The 19,857-nt window shown below is 39.9% G+C and overlaps 2 pseudogenes; both read left to right on the top strand.

Moving 5' to 3' along the window:
- Positions 1 to 15,287: 15,287 nt before the first annotated feature.
- LOC103453490 (exopolygalacturonase-like) lies at positions 15,288 to 17,807 on the top strand (annotated as a pseudogene).
- A 618-nt stretch (positions 17,808 to 18,425) lies between these two features.
- Positions 18,426 to 19,616, top strand: LOC103453489 (exopolygalacturonase-like; annotated as a pseudogene).
- Positions 19,617 to 19,857: the final 241 nt, after the last annotated feature.

The raw sequence follows: 19,857 nt of genomic DNA, 5'->3' as shown, positions 1-19,857 counted from the left end.
ATAATAATACTAATAATAAGAAAACATTTTATTTCTGAACATAATAACCCTCTGTTTTGAAAACACATATAATACTATATAATAGGTTTTCTAAAAACCCTAGCATCCTTGTAAAACATTCATAAAACTTGTATGTAAAACCAGTGCTTGGAAATGGTGATATCGTAGCCTGAAGACAAATCCATAAAACATCTATGAATCACATCAGTGATGTACTCAACTAGAGGTATCATAGTCGCCTGAAGGCAGTACCTGTCCATCACCCGAAGGTGAAGCAAAATAACCTGTCCATCACCCCGAAGCTGAAGCTGAATAACCTGTCCATCACTCGTAGGTGAAGCTGTATAAAATAGCATAATATCCACATCGACATAAGTTATGGCTAGTGAAGCTGTCCGACACTACTTTCGGCAATGAAGATGGGGGTATATCATGTATCATATCTCACTCCTCCTCATCAACTGTGTCCTATGGCTATAGACATCTATACTCGTGGTGTGTGAATATGTCGTATTATAACCCACTAGATAAGTACCAAAAACATATCTCAAAACTGGTATCAAATCCAGAGCTCACTAGCTCAAAGTCTTATCTCATAAATCCAAGATATATCACATTCATAAAACCATAAAATAAAGCACACTTGAAAGCCATAGAATTTCATATACAAGAATCAATCATTCATAGCCGTTGGTAAAAGAGTAATATCGATAAATCATAAATATTCCGTAAAATCAATTTAAAGAAATTATAAATTCACTGCAAAACATATTATAAAGCATGCTCAATTCATGAAATATGAAATGCATGATAGGCTAATATTTTATAAAAACATATAGGTTAAGATGGGGTTCGCTCACAAGTTTTCCATTGCCCGGAAGCCGCTCGAACTAGCGAGGATAGTGCCACTTCCTATCGTCAAACCTAACCATATATAAAATCCATTTAGTAAAATTCTAATCAAGCGATCCAATTTCAGAAAACAGACAACGAATTCAGATTCGGCATGTCGACAAAGCTAAAGAGGGACCTCGGGTTCCCCCACGTGCCGCTGCAAGCACCGCCACAAGGCGACGACCCAAGTGGTCATGCACCACCTCATGCTGAGATAGGTCGTCGAAAAGTTTGCTGAAAAAGTTATCGGTACCGCCTTGGACAATGGATATGCTTGTGCTCCATGCGCCGGCCATGACACGCACCCATGCACCAACCATAGAACCTGGGTTCAGACTTGACTGTGAAGAGAAAAGGAAAGATTGGAGGTGGCGTTGGTTCATTAGGAAGAAAGAATCTTGACACCATCGTCGGAGCTGGGAGGGTTGAAAATTAATGATTCTGGTACTCGATTGAAAATATATTTATTGAAAATCAAATAAGACTTACAAACTTTTCGTCTATTGACGATTTAAGAACTGGACTTGAAGCTCGCAGGCATTCTTGATGAAATTAAATGCAAGTGTTTCAAAATGAAATACAAGTGTTTGATAAAAATAAAGGACTCTGTTCTAAAAGAATACGCAGAGATTGTCCTCCAAAGAAGCCTTCCTCCTGATACTCCCGAAGTCTCCCCTTATAGGCGATGGGAGTTGGCTCCATCCATGAAGAAGCAGCGGGATTCCCGGTCACCATGTGCTCCTGCTGTAAAGAGGCCGAAAGCAAAAGATGCTGTCAGGGACTGTAGTCTTGCCCGAAATGATTGCTGCTACTGCTGCTTTCACTTGCGGCTGACTTGGTCTTTCTCCGACTGCTACTGCGACTACTTACAAAATACAAAGTACTCTACTGAGAGTATATGCAGATAACTACTGATTCCTTACTAGGATACAAGCTATTACATTTTTAAATAAAAGCTCAAAACTCATAAGGGTCTTGAGAATCAGGCGGGAAAATATTTCCTTGTGTAACTACTGCGCACTGGGACGAGGCATCTGAAGAATTGTCGGAGTCCGAACTGTCTTCATTTCCTTCTTGCAATTCTTTCATGAGGATTTTGGCTAGAGCCTTGAGCTTTGAAGTCTTCTTCTTTTTCGAACTGCTTGAGGATTTGGATGATTTGGCCGTGCCTTTGAGAGAGGAAGATGGACTAATGTCTGATAATGATTCAATTTCTTCCTTGGTTGGTTCAGATAGAGCTTCAGTAGGTGGGGCTGCGACTGCAGGTATAGGAGTAGTTTCCGCAGGGAAGTCTCTGAGCACGACTTCAATAATCTTCTGATGGTTGAATTTATCCCACCACTTGATCATTCTTTGACGGAAGACTTGATTGGATTCAATCTCGTAGTTCCAGCGGAGGATCCAGGGGATCTTGTACTTTGCCATGAATAAGGCGAATAACGGAATTCCTTCATCAAATCTTGTTCTATCGAATTTCTTCTAGAATGTGCCTGATAAGACTTGTTTAAATTCATCCGGCATGAGATCGGAGATGAGACCATGATCTGACCACCATCTGGGGAACCATGCAGGAAAATTTAATCTAAAACTTCGATCAAAGGTTATAAACCATGAGTGACTAAAATCTTCTGACTGGTGCAAGAAAATATTAGTCCAGGCTTGAATATAATCAAAATAGGTATAATGGTTTGAGTGGCTAGGGAAGGTATTACTCTTAAATGGTTTGGGTTGAAAGAGAGGTACTCCCCATTCTGATTCTATCAAGAATTTGTTAATGGTAAGGGAATGGTACAGAATTCTGTTTTGGTTACCAGGGGTTTTATCGAAAATAGGTCTTATGGTGATGGATGAAGTCTCATTGAGTATAGTGGTATAGTATTTGAGGGTTTTGTGGAATTCACTTTGTTGGAAATGGGAATTGGTTGGAAACATCTTTTTGGCTATGACCTCCGGTGTTTTCAAATGTTTGTAGCTGAGGGGAATACTGAAGAGATACTCTTTGGAAGGTTTAATAACATAAGGGGATGTTTTGGTATGGCTTACTGAGGGAGATGGCGATTGCCTGTAGGTAGAAGAGAAAATATCATACTGGTTTACTAACGTTGTTTGGTAATTTGGTCGGATACTTCCTAGAGTTGATCCTAATGGAGTAAATCTATTGGTAATGGCTAAGGCCGAGGAACCGGGAATAGGTTCCTGTTTTGGTGGTGGTAATGAGGCTGGAAGCCTCCTTTGTTGTCTACTGCCGTGTGGAGAGGTTGTGTTTTTAGACATTCTTCCCCTGCAAAAATTCTCTGGTTAGGAAATCTGGAATGCAGTTATGGCTGCCTTTAATGTATTCAATGTCAAAATCAAAGATTGATAATATGGCTTGCCATCGTGCAAAAATCTGTTTTGATGCAATGTTTTGAACATCTTTTTGTAAAACATGTTTTGCAGATTTGCAATCGACTCTAACAAGAAACTTTTGATTTAATAAATCATCTTGAAATTTACTAATGCATAATACAATAGATAATATTTCTTTCTTAATAGTACTATAATTACTTTGGGCAGGATTCCATACACCTGAATGGAAACGAACAATTTGTTCAGGTGATCCGGAAGAAGTTTGCTGTTTGAGGATACCTCCATAACCAATGTCAGAGGCGTCAGTTTCAATTATCTTAAAAGAGTTGGGAGTTGGAATGCCAAGACAGGGCAAAGTCTTAACATGATTTTTTATCTGTTTGACAATAGAAGTATGGATGGTAGACCAAGAAGGAGGATTCTCCTTAAGACGATCAAACAAAGGTTTACATTGTTGACGCAGATGAGGATAGAATTCTGAAACATAATTCAAAGAACCTAAGAATCTTTGAAGCTGGGATTTTTCAGTAATCTGATCTGGGAATTTATCTGCAAATTGGATGACACGGTCAATTGGTTGGATGGTAGATCTATGGATATTATAACCTAAGAATCTAACCTTAAGTTGAAACAGTTTAATCTTAGTGGCTGACACAACCAATCCATTTGATCTAATGATCCTAGCAAACAAGTGTAAATGTTTCCAGTGTTCATCTATAGATTTAGAATAAACAAGGACATCATCAATATAAACTATTGTAAAATGGCTATACTGATTAAAAATCTCATTCATAATATTCTGAAATTCAGATGGTGCATTTTTCAAGCCGAAAGGCATAACATTCCATTCATAATGGCCGAAAGGCGTTACAAAAGCAGTTTTATATTTATCAGATTCATGAATTTGAATTTGCCAAAAACCTGATTTCATATCAAACTTTGAGAAGATAGTAGCTTTACTAAGCCTTTTTATTAGATCTCTTTTATTGGGAATTGGATAACGAATCCATTCCAAAACTTCATTTAAAGGTTTATAGTTAATAACTAATCGGGGAGATCCCCTTTCAAGTTCTGCACTTTTCTGTACATAAAATGCAGGACATGACCAAGGTGATTTTACTTTTGCAGATAATTCCTTTATTAAGAAGGTCCTGGATTTCTGATTTGCAGAAGTCCATTACTTCTTGACTCATTTGAATAGGTCTGGCCTTAGTAGGGATTTTTGACTCATTAAATTCCTTGATATAAGGTAATTTTACGATGTGTTGTTTACGATGCCAAAAGGCGTTTGGAATATCAGAACATACTTCTCTAATAAGCTGTTCTTCAAATTTAAGGATTTTTTTAGATATAATCTCTTGTTTAAGTTGTTCTTCAGTTCTTTTATGATGAATATCATCTTTCAAGAATTGAAGGTGTTTAGTCTTATTAGAAATTATATTTAAGGATCGCGAAGTGCTATCCTTCTGGAGATGTCTAAGTTTTTTTAGGTCTGTTTCCAGGCAGAACTCAAATATGACTTTCTGTCCTAAGACTCTCGAGGTAATGCTATTGTGATGAACTTTGAAAGGATAAAGGAGTGATATAAAAGGTAATCCTAATATGACAGGGTCAGATAAGTTTTTGATTAGAACAAAAGGTGTTTTGAAACAAACTTCATTTTGGCAGACATGCGCCTTAGGAAGTTCATATTTGATTTCCATTGGAGACTCATTAGCAGCACTAAGGATTTCTTTTGATTTGTGGAAATACCTAGTGGGAATTAGTCCTTCTTGAATACAATTCAAGTCCGCGCCTGAATCAATTAATGCTATTGTTTCAAAACGAAAATCTTCGATTACTATCATTACTTTAGAATACCATTTTTGGATTCTAATTTTGTGAAGAAGGTTCAGAACTAGGTGTTCTGAAACTTGGTCAGAATCTGACTCAGAGTGACTACTGGAAGAAGAGGAACTGAATAGTTCTTCTTTTGGAGGAATATTGGCTTTAGTAAGTTGTGTACGAATATCGTAGTTATCAGATTTCAATAGCTTAATTTCATCTTTAATTTTATTAATTTCTTTTTGGAGGTCACTGACCGTGATTTCTTTCTTAGTTTTACTAAACTTTGCTAGTGTAGTGCTAAGAGAGATTTGTGGTTTCTGGATTTGGGGTTGGCTAGTGCCTACTTCTTCTTGGGATACTAAATTCTTAAGTTTTTTTAGGTAAAACCTTTTGAGTTCAGGGTCCTCAACATTGCTTATTAGCTCTAGGAGTAATTCTTCTTGTTTTTCTTGTTTAGTTATTACTGATATATTTTTACAACAAGTATCAGGACATCCGAGCTTGATGTATGGGGTAGAGTGTCTACTAGAAGCAGATTGATATGAAGATGATGAGGTAGAACCAAGATCATCTTCGGATGGGTGACTATTGTCAGTATCCTGGAGTTCTAGGGTTTGGATAAGTTGAAGTTTTTCTGCTTCAGAAATCTTCAACTGGCTTATGATCTTCTTAACTTTACATTTATTGGCGTAATGGCCTTCTTTGCCACATTTGTAGCATTTTCCCTTATGACTATTGTCTTTAGAATGGAATTTTCCAGAGGGTTTTCTCTTTCCTTTCCATTTCTTAGGTTTGGGGTTTTCATAAAACGGTTTTGGCTTGGCATACTTGCCTTTGCGATATTTGGAGTAGTTAGTACGAGGTTTAGAGATCTTTAATCTATGGAAGGTAGTTGATTTTTTCTTGAGGTTGGAGGGAGCTACAGGTGGTAAACCATATTGCTCACAGAAAGTTCCTAATTCATACTTGGCGATGGCCTTTTCAGATTGTGCTTGTCTGGATATTTTCATATCTATGCACATCTTTAATCCTTCTTTCTGTATAGTACTTATGATATGTCCATAAGTAAGGTTATCATATGGTATAACACCTTCTTCATTTATTAAGGTATTCCTTATTTTATGTGCAAAAAGGTTTGGTAATCCGTTTATAAATTTTTCTTTCCAGAATGATTGATTACTATCATCTCTAAGCATAACTCTTGACATGAATACATCTTTGTACCATCTAAAATCACTTAGGGTTGGGCACCTTAAGTTACTTAGTTGGTCATGGATTCTGGATGTGATGTTGGAAGGGATTCCTATGAAATGCTGTATGATTGTATAGAGTAAAGTATTGACTGCATCTGGGACACCGCGTCCTAAATGTTCATCGAAGATGGGTATTCCTTCTTCATCTTGTTTTACTGCATTTCTTATTAGGTTTCGGGATTCTTCAGTTAGGTGTTTCTCCCACTAGGAATGAAGCATTCCGGTGAATCCAGAGACAAGGATATCTACAATTTGGGTTTGACTAAGGTCATGGTTAGTGATATAGCTATTTGCTACCATGGAGATATGTTGAAGTTTGTTTAATAACTCTTGTTCTGATAAACCATCTATATTCCATTCATAGAGTTTATCAGATGAAACAGTGAATTGTGATTGGAAATTCCTTTCTTCAAATTGAAGATCAGGAGGTGTTGGTCTGGGATACCAGTTTTTGGTTAAGGATGTAGGATTAGTTCTTTTAACGTTAAGACGTTTCAATTCAAGATTCTGAAAGGCTTTTTCCATATGTTGGATGGAATCAACACTTTCATCTTCTGAATCTGGAATTGAGGGGGGTGTTTCAGAATCATGTGGATGATTAATCACACGAACTGATTTTTCCTTTTCTAGCTTATTGAGCATTTGTTCTATCTTAATAGATGTTGAGGTTTTTAAAGAGGGTGACTCTCTAAAGCTGGTTAAGGGTATTTCTCTACTAAGAGGTTTGGTTGACAAGTTGTCAATTTTTGTTTCAATTTTGTCCAACTGTTTTCCTATGGTGTGTAGGCTTTGGTTGGTAAAATTGTTTTGTTCAATGACAGGTTTGACACCTGCGTCTTCCTTCGGAAGTTTGAACGGTGAGGCTGGGATTTGCGTATTCGCCGTGGTAATAAGAATAGTTTCTTGTGGGGGGTGACTGGAGGAGACAATTGTCTTGTCTTCCTTAAGCCAATTTTCCTTGGTGATTACCTTTACTTGTTTTTCAGACTCATAATGTTTTTCCACGAAGTCGAAGAAAAATATTTCAAGTCTGTTAGTTTGCATGAAATCTTTCCATGCCTTATGAATTTCTAGTTTTTCTTCAGTAGTATACTTACTTCTGAAGATGTTTCGTCTAGGGACATTTTCTAAGGCTTCTATGTCTCTACAGAGTTTTTTACGATCATATTTAAAGGGTTCTTGTCTGGTTAAAACCAATAGTTGATGATGTACTGGTTCTGCGTCAAAATCAGAAGCAGTTGGGGATGTTTGTTCTTCCTTAGTAGGAATAGATGGAGTATGGTAGGTAGGCTGGACTACTTGAGCGTTTGTCTCAAGTGATTGGAGTTTGAAATTTAAAAGGTCATTTATTAATTCTTGCTGTGTGATCGATGAGCCTGTATATACTGATTTTAATTTCCTATTGGCTAAAGAATTGATCAATTCTTGGTCTCGACCTTGCCTATCGTTTGGCATAGATCCAGAGAAAGAATTCCTACTGGAAGCAAAAGATTTAAGTAATCTATTAGAGTCACAAGACCTTCTAGCAGGACGGTCAAAATTAATTTTAACCGTACCATCGAAGTATTATTCTATGTTGTCTAAATTGACTAGACTATTTTGGATGGCTACTGGCCGACTTTCATTTACCAGACACCAATCTGAAGGAAGATTGATTTCTGACCACCTAATGGTTCTAGGTATTTTAATGTTGGCATTCTCTTGATTGGTTTGGATCAAGAGAGTATGATCCTTCGGACTTTTGGTTAAAGCCTGAAAGTTCATATTTATGCCAGTGACTTTATAATAGATTCTATAGATTAAGGCCAAAGGCTGTGTTCCTTCAAGGACTTTATATCCTGAAGTTTTGATATTTAGTGTAAGTGCTTTTAGCATATGTGGGTCGGATAGGCTTATGGTGAGATCTGGAAAGCAGTCAAAGTGGATAGGTTCATTACAAAGGCTGGATTTAACCATACCAAGTATGCTGTCACTGAAGTCAGTGAATCTAGCATCTCGGAGACATAAGAGGATAGAAGTATTAAGACCTCTACGTGTTAATGGTTTGGCTGCAATTTGCACTAAACCTATATGTATATAATTATGACCATCTTTCCTATGGGAATTAATTTGTTCTGGGGTGAACAATTGGCAAGTTTCATGATCTTTACTAAGAGCATAAGCTTGTTCAACTGTTTTGACATGGTGTTCAGTTTTAAAAGAGGCTAATGCCCATTTCTTTTTATAAATATTTTTTGAAGATATTTTTGGAATATTCCATTCAGCAAAATCTAGACTACTGTCTGTTTGAAATTCAAATTTTTGTTCTTCATTGACAATGTCAGGTATTGTTCCTAAATTTGATCTAGAGCTAGTGCTGGCCATAGAATTAGATCTAAACAATCTACTCATACCAATAAATTCAAACAATCAAAATACAAAAATCTTAAACAATAAAATCTTACTAGTGAACCTAATCACCAAGCTCTCTGGGTCACGCGCGCCGCTCAGGCCCTATCCTCCGGGACTTAATGTTTGGGTGACGTCTTATTGCTCAGACCTTATGGCGAAAGGAGAACACTAAGAAAATTAAACTGATAAGATAAACTGGAAAGAGACTGAATGAAATTTAAAGATATACGCAGAGTATTCAGATACTAATGGTATAACCAACCACTTGGCTCTGATACCAAATGGGGGCGGAAGCTGTATATGTATACAGAACAGACACTTTCAACATGTCCTCCAATGTTTGTATTGTCCTCTCAGACTGACCATCAGTCTGTGGATGATATGCAGTACTGAACAGCAACTGAGTACCCATGGCAATATTAAAAGCTTTCCAAAATCTGGAAGTAAATATGGGATCTCTGTCTGAAATAATAGAGACAGGTACACCATAAAGTCTAACAATATTATCGATGAACAACTTCGATAATTTTTCCATTGAATAGGTCTGTCGAACAGGCAAGAAGTGAGCGGTCTTAGTCAGTCGATCAACAATTACCCATATGTCGTCCAATCTCGACCGCGTCCTCGGCAGACCATAGACAAAATCCATGGTGATTTCTTCCCATTTCCATGCTGGTATCGGAAGATTCTGCATCAATCATCCAGGTCTTTGCCTCTCTGCCTTCACCTGTTGACAAATGATGCATCTACTCACATAATCCGCCACATCCCGCTTCATTCCCAACCAATAATAGAACAGACGGATAGTGCAATACAGTTTAGTGCTTCTTGGATGCATGGCATATGCTGACAGGTGTGCTTCATCCAGAATTACTCTTTTCACTGCTTCGTTATCATGAGGAACATACAGTCTGTTTTCCCACATCAAGGCTCCATCCTTTCGGATGATAAAATGCTCATCTTCTCCTTTTTCCACCGAAACCTTAATGTTGACACTTTCCTGATCAAGCTCCTGGGCTTCTATTACCATATCCACCAAAACAGGTCTAACTTGGAAATTTGCCAACCAAGCTCCTTGCTCACCCAGTCTCACCGACAAGCCTGTTTCCCGAAGAGAAAATAGTAGTGGAACATGAATAGCTTGGAGAGATGCAAGCTGTCCATGATATTTTCGACTAAGTGCATCTGCCACTACATTGGCATGTCCGGGATGATACTCGATCGTGCAGTTATAATCAGTGATAAGTTCCATCCATCTTCTCTGCCTCAAATTCAAATCTCTCTGAGTAAAGATATACTTGAGGCTCTTATGATCAGTAAAGATGCGACACTTCTCACCGTATAAGTAATGTCTCCAAATCTTTAGAGCAAACACTATTGCACCAAGTTCCAAATCATGAGTGGGATAGTTTCTCTCGTGAATTTTGAGCTGTCTAGAACCATAAGCAATGACTTTATCATGCTGCATCAATACACAACCCAAACCTGATAGAGATGTATCCGTATAGATATCAAACTCACCGCTATCGTCTGGAAGAGTAAGAAAGGGAGCTTGAGTAAGACATCGCTTCAGCTCCTGAAAACTCCGCTCACAATCTTCATCCCACTTAAACTCCACTTCCTTTCGAGTCAACTTATTCAGAGGTAAGGCAATGGCTGAGAAACCTTTAACAAATCTTCGGTAATAGCCAGCCAGACTTAGAAAACTCCTCACTTCAGTAACATTTCTCGGTTGCTCCTACGTAGTTATTGCTGACACCTTCTGAGGATCCACACTAATCCTCTCAGCAGATACTACATGACCGAGAAAGCTAATTTGGTTTAGCCAGAACTGACACTTGCTAAACTTAGCATACAATTGCTCACTGCTCAACCTTTCCAGCACCAACCTTAAATGCTTCTTGTGCTCGCTGACACTATTGGAAAAGATCAGAATATCATCAATGAACATAATCACAAACCGGTACAAATACGGTCTGAAAACTCTGTTCATCAAATCCATGAACGCTGCCGGTGCATTCGTCAGTCTGAAAGGCATGACACAAAATTCAAAGTGTCCATACCTAGTGCGGAAAGCAGTATTCGGTACATCTCCCTCCCGAATTAGCAACTGATGATAACTTGAGCGAAGATCGATCTTAGAGAACACCTGAGCACCCTCAGCTGGTCGAACAGATCATCGATCCGAGGCAAAGGATAACGATTCTTCACCGTCACCCGGTTTAGCTGCCGATAGTCGATGTAGAGTCTCATCGATCCATCCTTTTTTTTAACAAATAAAACAGGAGCACCTCATGGAGACATACTGGGTTGGATGTAACCTTTATCCACCAACTCCTAAAGTTGAACCTTCAATTCCCTCAACTCCGCCGGTGCCATTCGATAAGGTGCTAAAGAGATAGGGTCTGTTCCTGAAAGTAAATCGATGGTAAATTCAATTTCCCTCGCAGGCGGTAACCCTGGTAAATCCTTCGGAAAAACATCGGTGAAGTGTTTCACCACTGGCACATCTTTAGGACGCAACGAAGATTTATCCCTCGTTACTACATGGGCTAAGAATCCCACACATCCCCTACTCAACAATCTAGTCGCCTGTATAGCGGAAATAATACTACCAGGAAGGATTCGTCGCTCACCCTGAAATGTGATTGAAGGTCGTCCAGGCCGATTGAACGTCACAGATTTCTCCCAACATGTGACATAAGCCCGGTGCCTGGATAGCCAATCCATCCCCAAAATAACATCGAACTCCGCCAAATGAAAAGGGACCAGATTAGCCTTCATCATTTCCCCTTCCACTACCACTGGGCAACTTTTATACTCCCACTGAGCACAACACAGATCTCCTTGCGGCATTTGCACAAGCATATCATAACCAAGAGGTGTAGGTGGTGCATTTAAATTCGGTGCAAATGATGAAGACACAAAAGAAAAAGTAGCACTCGGATCAATTAGAACCCTCGCCCAATTACCACAAATAAGTAACATACCGGTAATGACTTGAGGATCCTGATCAGCCTCCTGCTGTGTCATGGCGTTGATATGTCCATGAAACTGACGTCCTGCCCCACTGTTACGGTTACCACGAGTTTTGAAACCTTGATTATTACAGCCTGCTCCATTCCCCTGAGAGCGGCTACTCGAAGCTGCACCAAACTGTTGCGGTTGCCTCTGAGTGGAAAATTGGGTATTCTGACTTCCACTTCCACTTCCACTCCCACTTCCACTTCCACCATAGCTCTGAGAGTAATTACCTCCATAGCTAGAACTCGGATTACTCCCTCTACCATAACTCGACACAGATGCATAACTCTCAGCAGGCTGTCCTGAAGGGAAAAATCTGGCAATATGTCCCGTGCCTCCACACCTGTGACATGTAACATGCGACCTGAAGTGACTGAAAGATTGCCTCCCAGATTCATTACCCGAACCCTCGCTGGAAGAACCTGAACCTTGACCTTGACGTTTGAAGGAATTAGAGTGTCTAGGGCCAACAAAATTTGAGGAGCTACCAGATTCCCTCACACTCCGAGATCTAAAACCACGACCTCTCTAGTTCTGGTTCCGAGGTTGTTCCTGATATCTGGGTGGTTCTTGATACTATGCCTGCTCCTGGTTATGAGTCTCCCACCTAGATTGTTTAATCCTCAAACAAGTCTCAATCATTTCCTCATAACTTCTGTGCCTTATGGCTGCCACTTGTTCACGATAATCAGGGTTCAAACAAATCAGTAACTGAACCATCTTCTCACTTGGGTTATCATAAGTTCCCACATGATGTCTCCACAGGCGTCGAAAAGTATTATCCACCTCTGTGATACTCAGATCGCCTTGACGAAACTCCAGGAATTGCTGTCTCATCCTCAGCTGATAACTGGGACTCAGAAAATGTGCACTGAAAGTTTTCCGAAATGCCGTCCAAGTCATCGAACTGCCTCGTGGACGAGCATGCTTCACTCATTTCCACCAAATCTTTGCAGGACCCTTAAGAAAATAACCAGCCGTCTCCGCCTACTCACCTGGTGGACATCTCATACCCTCTAGAGTATCTTCCACCTGCTCCAACCATTCCTCAGCCTCCGGACAGGCTCCCACTACCCTAAGCTCCGGAATACCATGACTGGCAGCAATCTCAATATAAGTGCGATTTGATGATCTACTAGTAAAGGCAGTTCGCAAAACATTAGCCAATTGCTCAATTCCTCCCCTTATACCAGAACGAGCTCGACAAGGTACATGCCCACCAGCGGGATCCATAATTCTGATAAGAAACAAGAAAGATTTAGAATAACTGGAAATTAAGGATATAAAGAGAATTATAATTACCAAATGGTGGAAAAGAATCCTAAGTATGCTCTGAATGAATCATGCTCTGATACCAATCTAACACGCCCCGATCCCGATGTCCTCGTGACATCGGAATGATCACGTGCTAGCCGACACCCAAAGGGTGACGAAAGCCATTTAAATTAAGTAAAAGCTCATAAATAAGCTAAAACAGGCAGCAGGACTAGCCACATAATACTAAAATTCAACTTCTAATTAATAAAATTAGGATCATAACATTAGTTCAGTGCATACGTCTATTACAGAGTACAAACAGAATTCAAGATATAGGTGTGATATATTACAATAGATATCGAAGCAGAGGAAATGTAGCACTGGATCACTGGTAGGGAAAGGCCTCGTAGCTAATATCGTAATCCTCGTTCGTAGGTCCTGAAGGGGGCGCAAAACAAACATGAGTGGACCAATTTGATATAAATATAATAAAACAGTTATCAACATACTAACCCTCAGGTTTATGAAAACATATATATAATGTGAAACATAGGTTTTCCGAAACCTAGCATGATGTGCAGTATCTCAAATTCATAACTTGTATAAGTAATAAACACTAGTGAATTGTCCGATAACCCTAGGCCCTATGCCGGCTCCCCGTCTCTGAGCAGACAGTCAGAGGAAATACACTACAGGCCCCATGTCGGCTCCCCATCCCTAGTCTTAAATGCCAGAGGAAACACCCTCCAGGCCCTATGCCAACACCAAACCGTCGCCTGGGACGAACCGGAATCTATCCCTACGTCCCGTAGCGGAAAGGACCACTAGGTAAGTACAAAACCACAGAACATGTATATATTGAAAAACAACTTCGTAGTATAAAGTCATCCATCATCTATACTACAAAGAGGTGTTCGAAACATGTTCTAAATATCATATCGTGATCCATCGGATATTCTATAAGAACATGGGTTATAGGAAAAATAGTAATAATTCAAACTAGCCTTAGTAAGCATATTATCTCAAAACGTTTCATAAAACGTAATCATTAAATCATACTGTTCATGTATACATTTCTACTATTAAAATATGCATTTTTAGAAGGGGTCCACTCACCGTACACCGATGGTGCAAAGCTATACCAAAAAGGTATAACGGAATCACCGTTAATAATTGCACCTGTTCACATAAAGGAGTACCTTTGGTCAAACTATATTCAAACGATTGAATTTGGGAAAACGGACTTCAAAAACGGGTTCAGGACGTCGAAATTAGCCTAGGAGAGGTTATGAACGAAACCCCGAAAAGTCAACTAAAAAAGTCAACGTCTGACCGTTGACTGGTCAAAGTCAAAGTCAACTTTGACAGTTGACCATTGACCGTTGACTGAGTCAACAGTCAAGGTCAACTAGTCAGAGGTCAAAGTCAACTGGGCTTGGATTGGGTTGGGCCGAATGGGCCTTAAGGGTTTTGGGCTGGATTAAAGGTTAGTGGGTTTTGGGAAAGGGCTGAAAGCCCACCTTCTAAATGGCCTAAGGCCTTAATTTCTAAAACAGAAATTAAATAAAACCTTAAAAAGGTTTTGGGTTGGGTCACGGGCTACAGGCCCTAAACATAAACGGCCCGAGGGCCTTTAGGGTCCTAAACTAATTAATTAAAATAATTAAAACAACTAGGCTAGGGTTTTGGGCTAACTCCCACACGGGCCTAAGGCCCTCTTGCTATAAGAACCGGCCTGGGAGGCCTGGCCTCGCCGGAGCACCACCACCAGAGCATCACAACTCCGGCCGACTACCACACACAACCCTAGACCCCGATCTTGGTACCAAAACGAAGAGCAAGACAAGGGGAGTGTTTTTATACCTTCCTTTCATCGTGGAACGGCCGGAGATGGCCGGAAAAACCCCCGACACCTTCGGCTTGCCGGAAATGGGTGTGCTTACACCCGGCTTCGATTTCGTCCTATAACCTCCAAAAATCACACAATAAAACTCCATTAAAACTCAACCCACAAGATTCTTGGATGAAATAGGGGAGATTTGAGACTTACCTCACCGGGAAATTAGAAAAATCTCGCCGGAGTCCCTTTCCGGTTTCTGGGTTTGTAGCACGGGACAGAGGGAGAGAGAGAATGACGAAATGGTGATGATGAGTGATGTTTCCTCGCGCGGGGAGATGGGTGCTTGCGTGCGTGATGCTACGGTGCAGAGAAGAGGGAGAGAAGAGAGAGATGGGAGAGAGCCGAGAGGGAGAGAGACATGACAGACAAGAAATAGAAAAGAAGAAGAAGAAATGAGAAGTTCACCGGGGGGGGGGGACAGAGAGAGAAGAATGAGAAATTGCTTGGGGTGCTGCCACGTGGCAGCGTTAGAAGGAAGGGATCCAATGTTTAGATCCTAATAGGGTTTGGATAGATTTAAAATGTTGAGGGGTTAAATTACATCAATATTTTTATAACTAGGGGGTGGGTGTTACACTTATTGCTAGCATCTACATCAAAGGCTCAAGAGTCTAGTGTTTTTGACGTGACAAGTGCAGAATATGGTGCAAAGCCTGGCTCTGATATTACTTTTGCATTGGCCAAGGCTTGGAATGACTCATGTGCATCGTTGTCAGCTAGTAAAGTTGTTGTTCCGAGTAGGACATACAAGTTAAGAGGAGCAAGTTTCCGAGGTCCTTGCAAGGCTCCGATTGAGCTTCAAGTGCAAGGAAAGGAACATTGCAGGCTCCAGAAAAGGACAGTGAGCTCACAATGGAGGGGACTTGGGTCGGTTTCAAGCACGTTGACATGATCACCGTATCAGGTGGCGAATCTTTTGATGGCCAAGGAGCATTTGCTTGGAGTCAAAATAACTGCAGCAAAAGTAAACATTGTTCTGGTTCCGCTAATCTGAGGTTCGACTTCGTTACAAATTCCACAATTCAAGATGTAACTTCACTTAACAACAAAAACTTCCATGTCCATGTTTACGGGTGCAACAATGTTACATTCCAACATGTTCACGTCACAGCACCTGGAGACAACAAAAATATTGATGGAATCCATATCGGCAAATCAACAGGGATCAACATTACTCATACATATATTGGAACTGGAGATGACTGTGTTTCTATAGGAGATGGCAACAACCAAATCGCCGTGACCAACGTTACTTGTGGGCCAGGTCATGGCATAAGCATTGGAAGTCTCGGAAGATACGACAATGAGGAATCCCTGGCTGGAATCATAGTAAAAAACTACACCCTGACAAACACACAGAATGGTGTGCGCATCAAAACATGGCCGAATTCTCCTATGGCAACCGCTGCCTCAGATATACACTTTGAGGATATTATCATGGTTAATGTGAGTAACCTTTGTTGGGACTTAAAAAGACTTCACTATTTTGGAGATGTTTATCTCACAAACAAGAATGTAACGCAACGGAATTGATAGGCAAGAGAAAGAAAGAACACTCAGAGTATTAAACAAAATTTTATTCTCCCACAAACTTAGTACAAGTGGAAACACTCAAACACTCTTACACTTCTTCATCACTCTTTTTCTCACTTCTTGCTCTCTTGGTTACGTCACAACACACTCACCTATATTTATAGGCAAGCATAACCGACTCATCAAGTCGGTGGAATTGCCCATGCTGCTTTCTAGTTCTTTCTACATAATATTGCTAGATTTTTCAGCTACAATACCGACATTGTTAAGTCGGTGCCATGGCTGTCTACTCCCAGCCACAAATTCAATACATAGTTTAGTATATTCTAATTGCAAACAAGCCAACTTGCTGCTAGAACTATCTAGCATATTTTAGTATGCATGCATGATCACCGACCAAATTTTTTCTAGAATTCTCTCACTCATTCACGAGTTTTGTGCTTGTGTTGTCATGGGCTGGATCGTATGTCTTGGTCCAAGACAAGATTACCATTCAACAACCCTATTGTCATAGACCAACTTTACTGCCCGTATAAGAAGTGTGACAATTTGCCTCCGTCAGAAGTTAAGATCAACGATGTCATCTTCAAGAACATTAAGGGCTCATCTGCAACTGCACTTTCACTAAAGATTGTGTGCAGCAGTGGCTCACCATGTGAGAATGTTGAGTTGGCTGACGTTGTTCTCACCTACAGTGGAGCCAAAGGAACTCTTACCTCTCAATGTTCAAACGTCAAGCCAACAATTTCTGGCCTGACCAGGGCTCTTACTTGCGCTACATCCTCCGTGATGCTTCCTCCCTTGATCTAAGAAGAGAAAGAACTAATGTTCTTGGGGTAAATTGTTGGGTTCTTTGGATTCCTTTTGTATAAATTGAATAAATAAACAAATAATAACACACAGATGGACAAATCATAAGAATAGCATGTGTATTTAATAATTATTGATAAGTTATGCTAGAATCTGGTATTATGGTGCTGGTGTGGTCATGCCAAATGCTATGAGATAATTTCCAGAATTAAAGATACCAAGTCAAAAGATTATTGATGACAATTTTTCATTCTCTAATCTGTCACGGACTTAGGTCCGCAGATTTCTGTACGGAACATTTGGAAAAAACAGTAGTCGAGCCAAAAAATCGTTATTTCTTTGGAAACGAGAGCTGTCCTAACTCCTAAGAAACCAAAGACAAACAGATGCTTGTCATATATTTTGTTAAGTTGGCTTCTTTTGCTGCTGTGATGCTGCATTTTAGTTATCATTGTTCTTCCATTTTCTGATGCAGCTTATCTGCTGCTTTCAACAAAATTTTGAGGCTCCAATTTTGGGAGGCGCTAATACTAGTAGCATCGAGGCCTTTTGTATAAACCAAAAACATGTTGGACTGTGTAGATGGTTAATTTACGGGCGCTTGTCCTTTGAATGAAATCTTAACATGGTTGAAATCATGCATGCATCACGTTTTTCATTGAATTTGATTCGGTGTTAACTAGGCCGGCTTCACACAAATCCTGTAGTATCCAATTCTTGCTTTCTAATAACCAAGACTTTTCCAACTTCCATGTAAAAAAGGATAGACATGAAGCTATTAGTATTTTTAACAATTGCAAATAATTTTTCAATCTAATAGTGAAATGGGGAATGATTTCTTCACAACCGAAACAATCCCATCAGCGATGAAAAATTGGGTTGAACAGGTTGGAAAATGCGATAAGAAATCTTGTTGGCATCAATACTACTTTTCAAGGAATATTTGATGTCATAGGGTGGACAGGTACGTTACTAGTGATTAATAATCTCATGTTAAAACAGATTTCTAATTATAATATAGAAAGTAGAACTAAAATGCATCTTCTTAAGGACAGGCTTAAAACTAGTTAGTAACTAGTTACATATTTTCTGTTGCGCCTTCAGGTAGGACTATAAATTGAACCAAAATCCAAATGGAGTTTCATCAACGTTCAAACAAAACGAACATAATCAAGTGAAAAATTAAGATGGCTTGGAAATTGAATTTTCTGGCAGCGTTTTTGTTCTTACTGTCAGCAGCTAAAACTCAAGCTGAGCCGGTGGTGGTTGATGTCACAATTGCGACATATGGTGCAAAGTCTGACTCCGATATCACGCAGGCTTTTTAGCAAAGGCTTGGACTGATGCGTGTGCATCACCGGCGCCGAGTAAGGTTGTTGTTCCGAGCGGAACGTACATGTTAACAGAAGCAAGTTTTAAAGGTCCTTGCAAGGCTCTATTGAGATTCAAGTACAAGGGAAATTAACAGCTCCAGTAGATGGCGACAAACTTACCAGACCGGAAACTTGGGTTGGTTTTGAGCACGTCAACAAGCTCACTGTATCACGTGGTGGAACTTTTGACGGCCAAGGAGCACTTGCTTGGAAGAAAAATGACTGCAACGAAAACAAAGATTGCAAATCTATCGCCATTAATATGAGGTTCAACTTCGTTACCAATTCCACAATTCAGGACATAACTTCCCTCGACATCAAGAATTTCCACGTCAACATTTTGGGGTGCCACAATGTCACATTCCAACGTGTCAATGTCACGGCACCTGGAGAAAGCATAAATACGGATGGAATCCATATCGAGCGTTCAACTGGAATCAACATTACTGATGCACACACTGGAACTGGAGAAGACTGTGTTTCGATTGGCAATGGAAACAAAGAAAGCACCATAACTAGGGTTACTTGTGGACCAGGCCATGGCATAAGCATTGGAAGTCTTGGAAGGTATTCGAATGAAGAACCTGTGGTTGGAAACAGAGTTACAAACCGCACCTTGACTAATACATCCAACGGTGTGAGAATCAAGACATGGTCTGCTTCTCCTTCGGATGGTATTGCAACAGATATGCATTTTGAAGATATTATCATGGTCAATGTTAACAATTCTGTCCTCATAGACCAACAGTACTCCCGTGGAAACAGTGTATTCCATTGAAAGTTAAGATCAGCAACGTTAGCTTTAAAAACATTAAGGGCTCATCTGCAACTCCCCTCGCAGTTCAGATTGTATGCAGTCGTGGCATACCGTGTGATAATGTGGAATTGGCTAACATCGATCTCACCTACAACGAAAATAAAGGTCTTCTTACCTCTCAATGTTCTAACGTGAAGCCCACCATTACTCGCATGCCAAATGCTCTTGCATGTGCTACCTCTTCGTGATGAAACAAGTAGAAAATATATTCTTTTATGATCCTGTACTACCTTTATCGATCTGTTTTTTTTTTTCTCCTCCGGTCAGATACCTGGTTTTGTTATGCGAAAAAAAAATACTAAATATATTGCCGTGAAATGGCATCAGCTTCTACTCCATATATATACTTTTCTTGGCATGACATCAGTGGGACATTCCCTTTTCTCAATTAAATAGACAATTGAATCATTTTTACGATGAGGGCTTTTA

This window comes from Malus domestica, chromosome 13, assembly GCF_042453785.1.
Source record: "Malus domestica chromosome 13, GDT2T_hap1".
Taxonomy (NCBI): Eukaryota; Viridiplantae; Streptophyta; class Magnoliopsida; order Rosales; family Rosaceae; genus Malus; species Malus domestica.
Note: the sequence above shows the minus strand (reverse complement) of the source record. Positions and strands in the feature narration are given on the sequence as shown.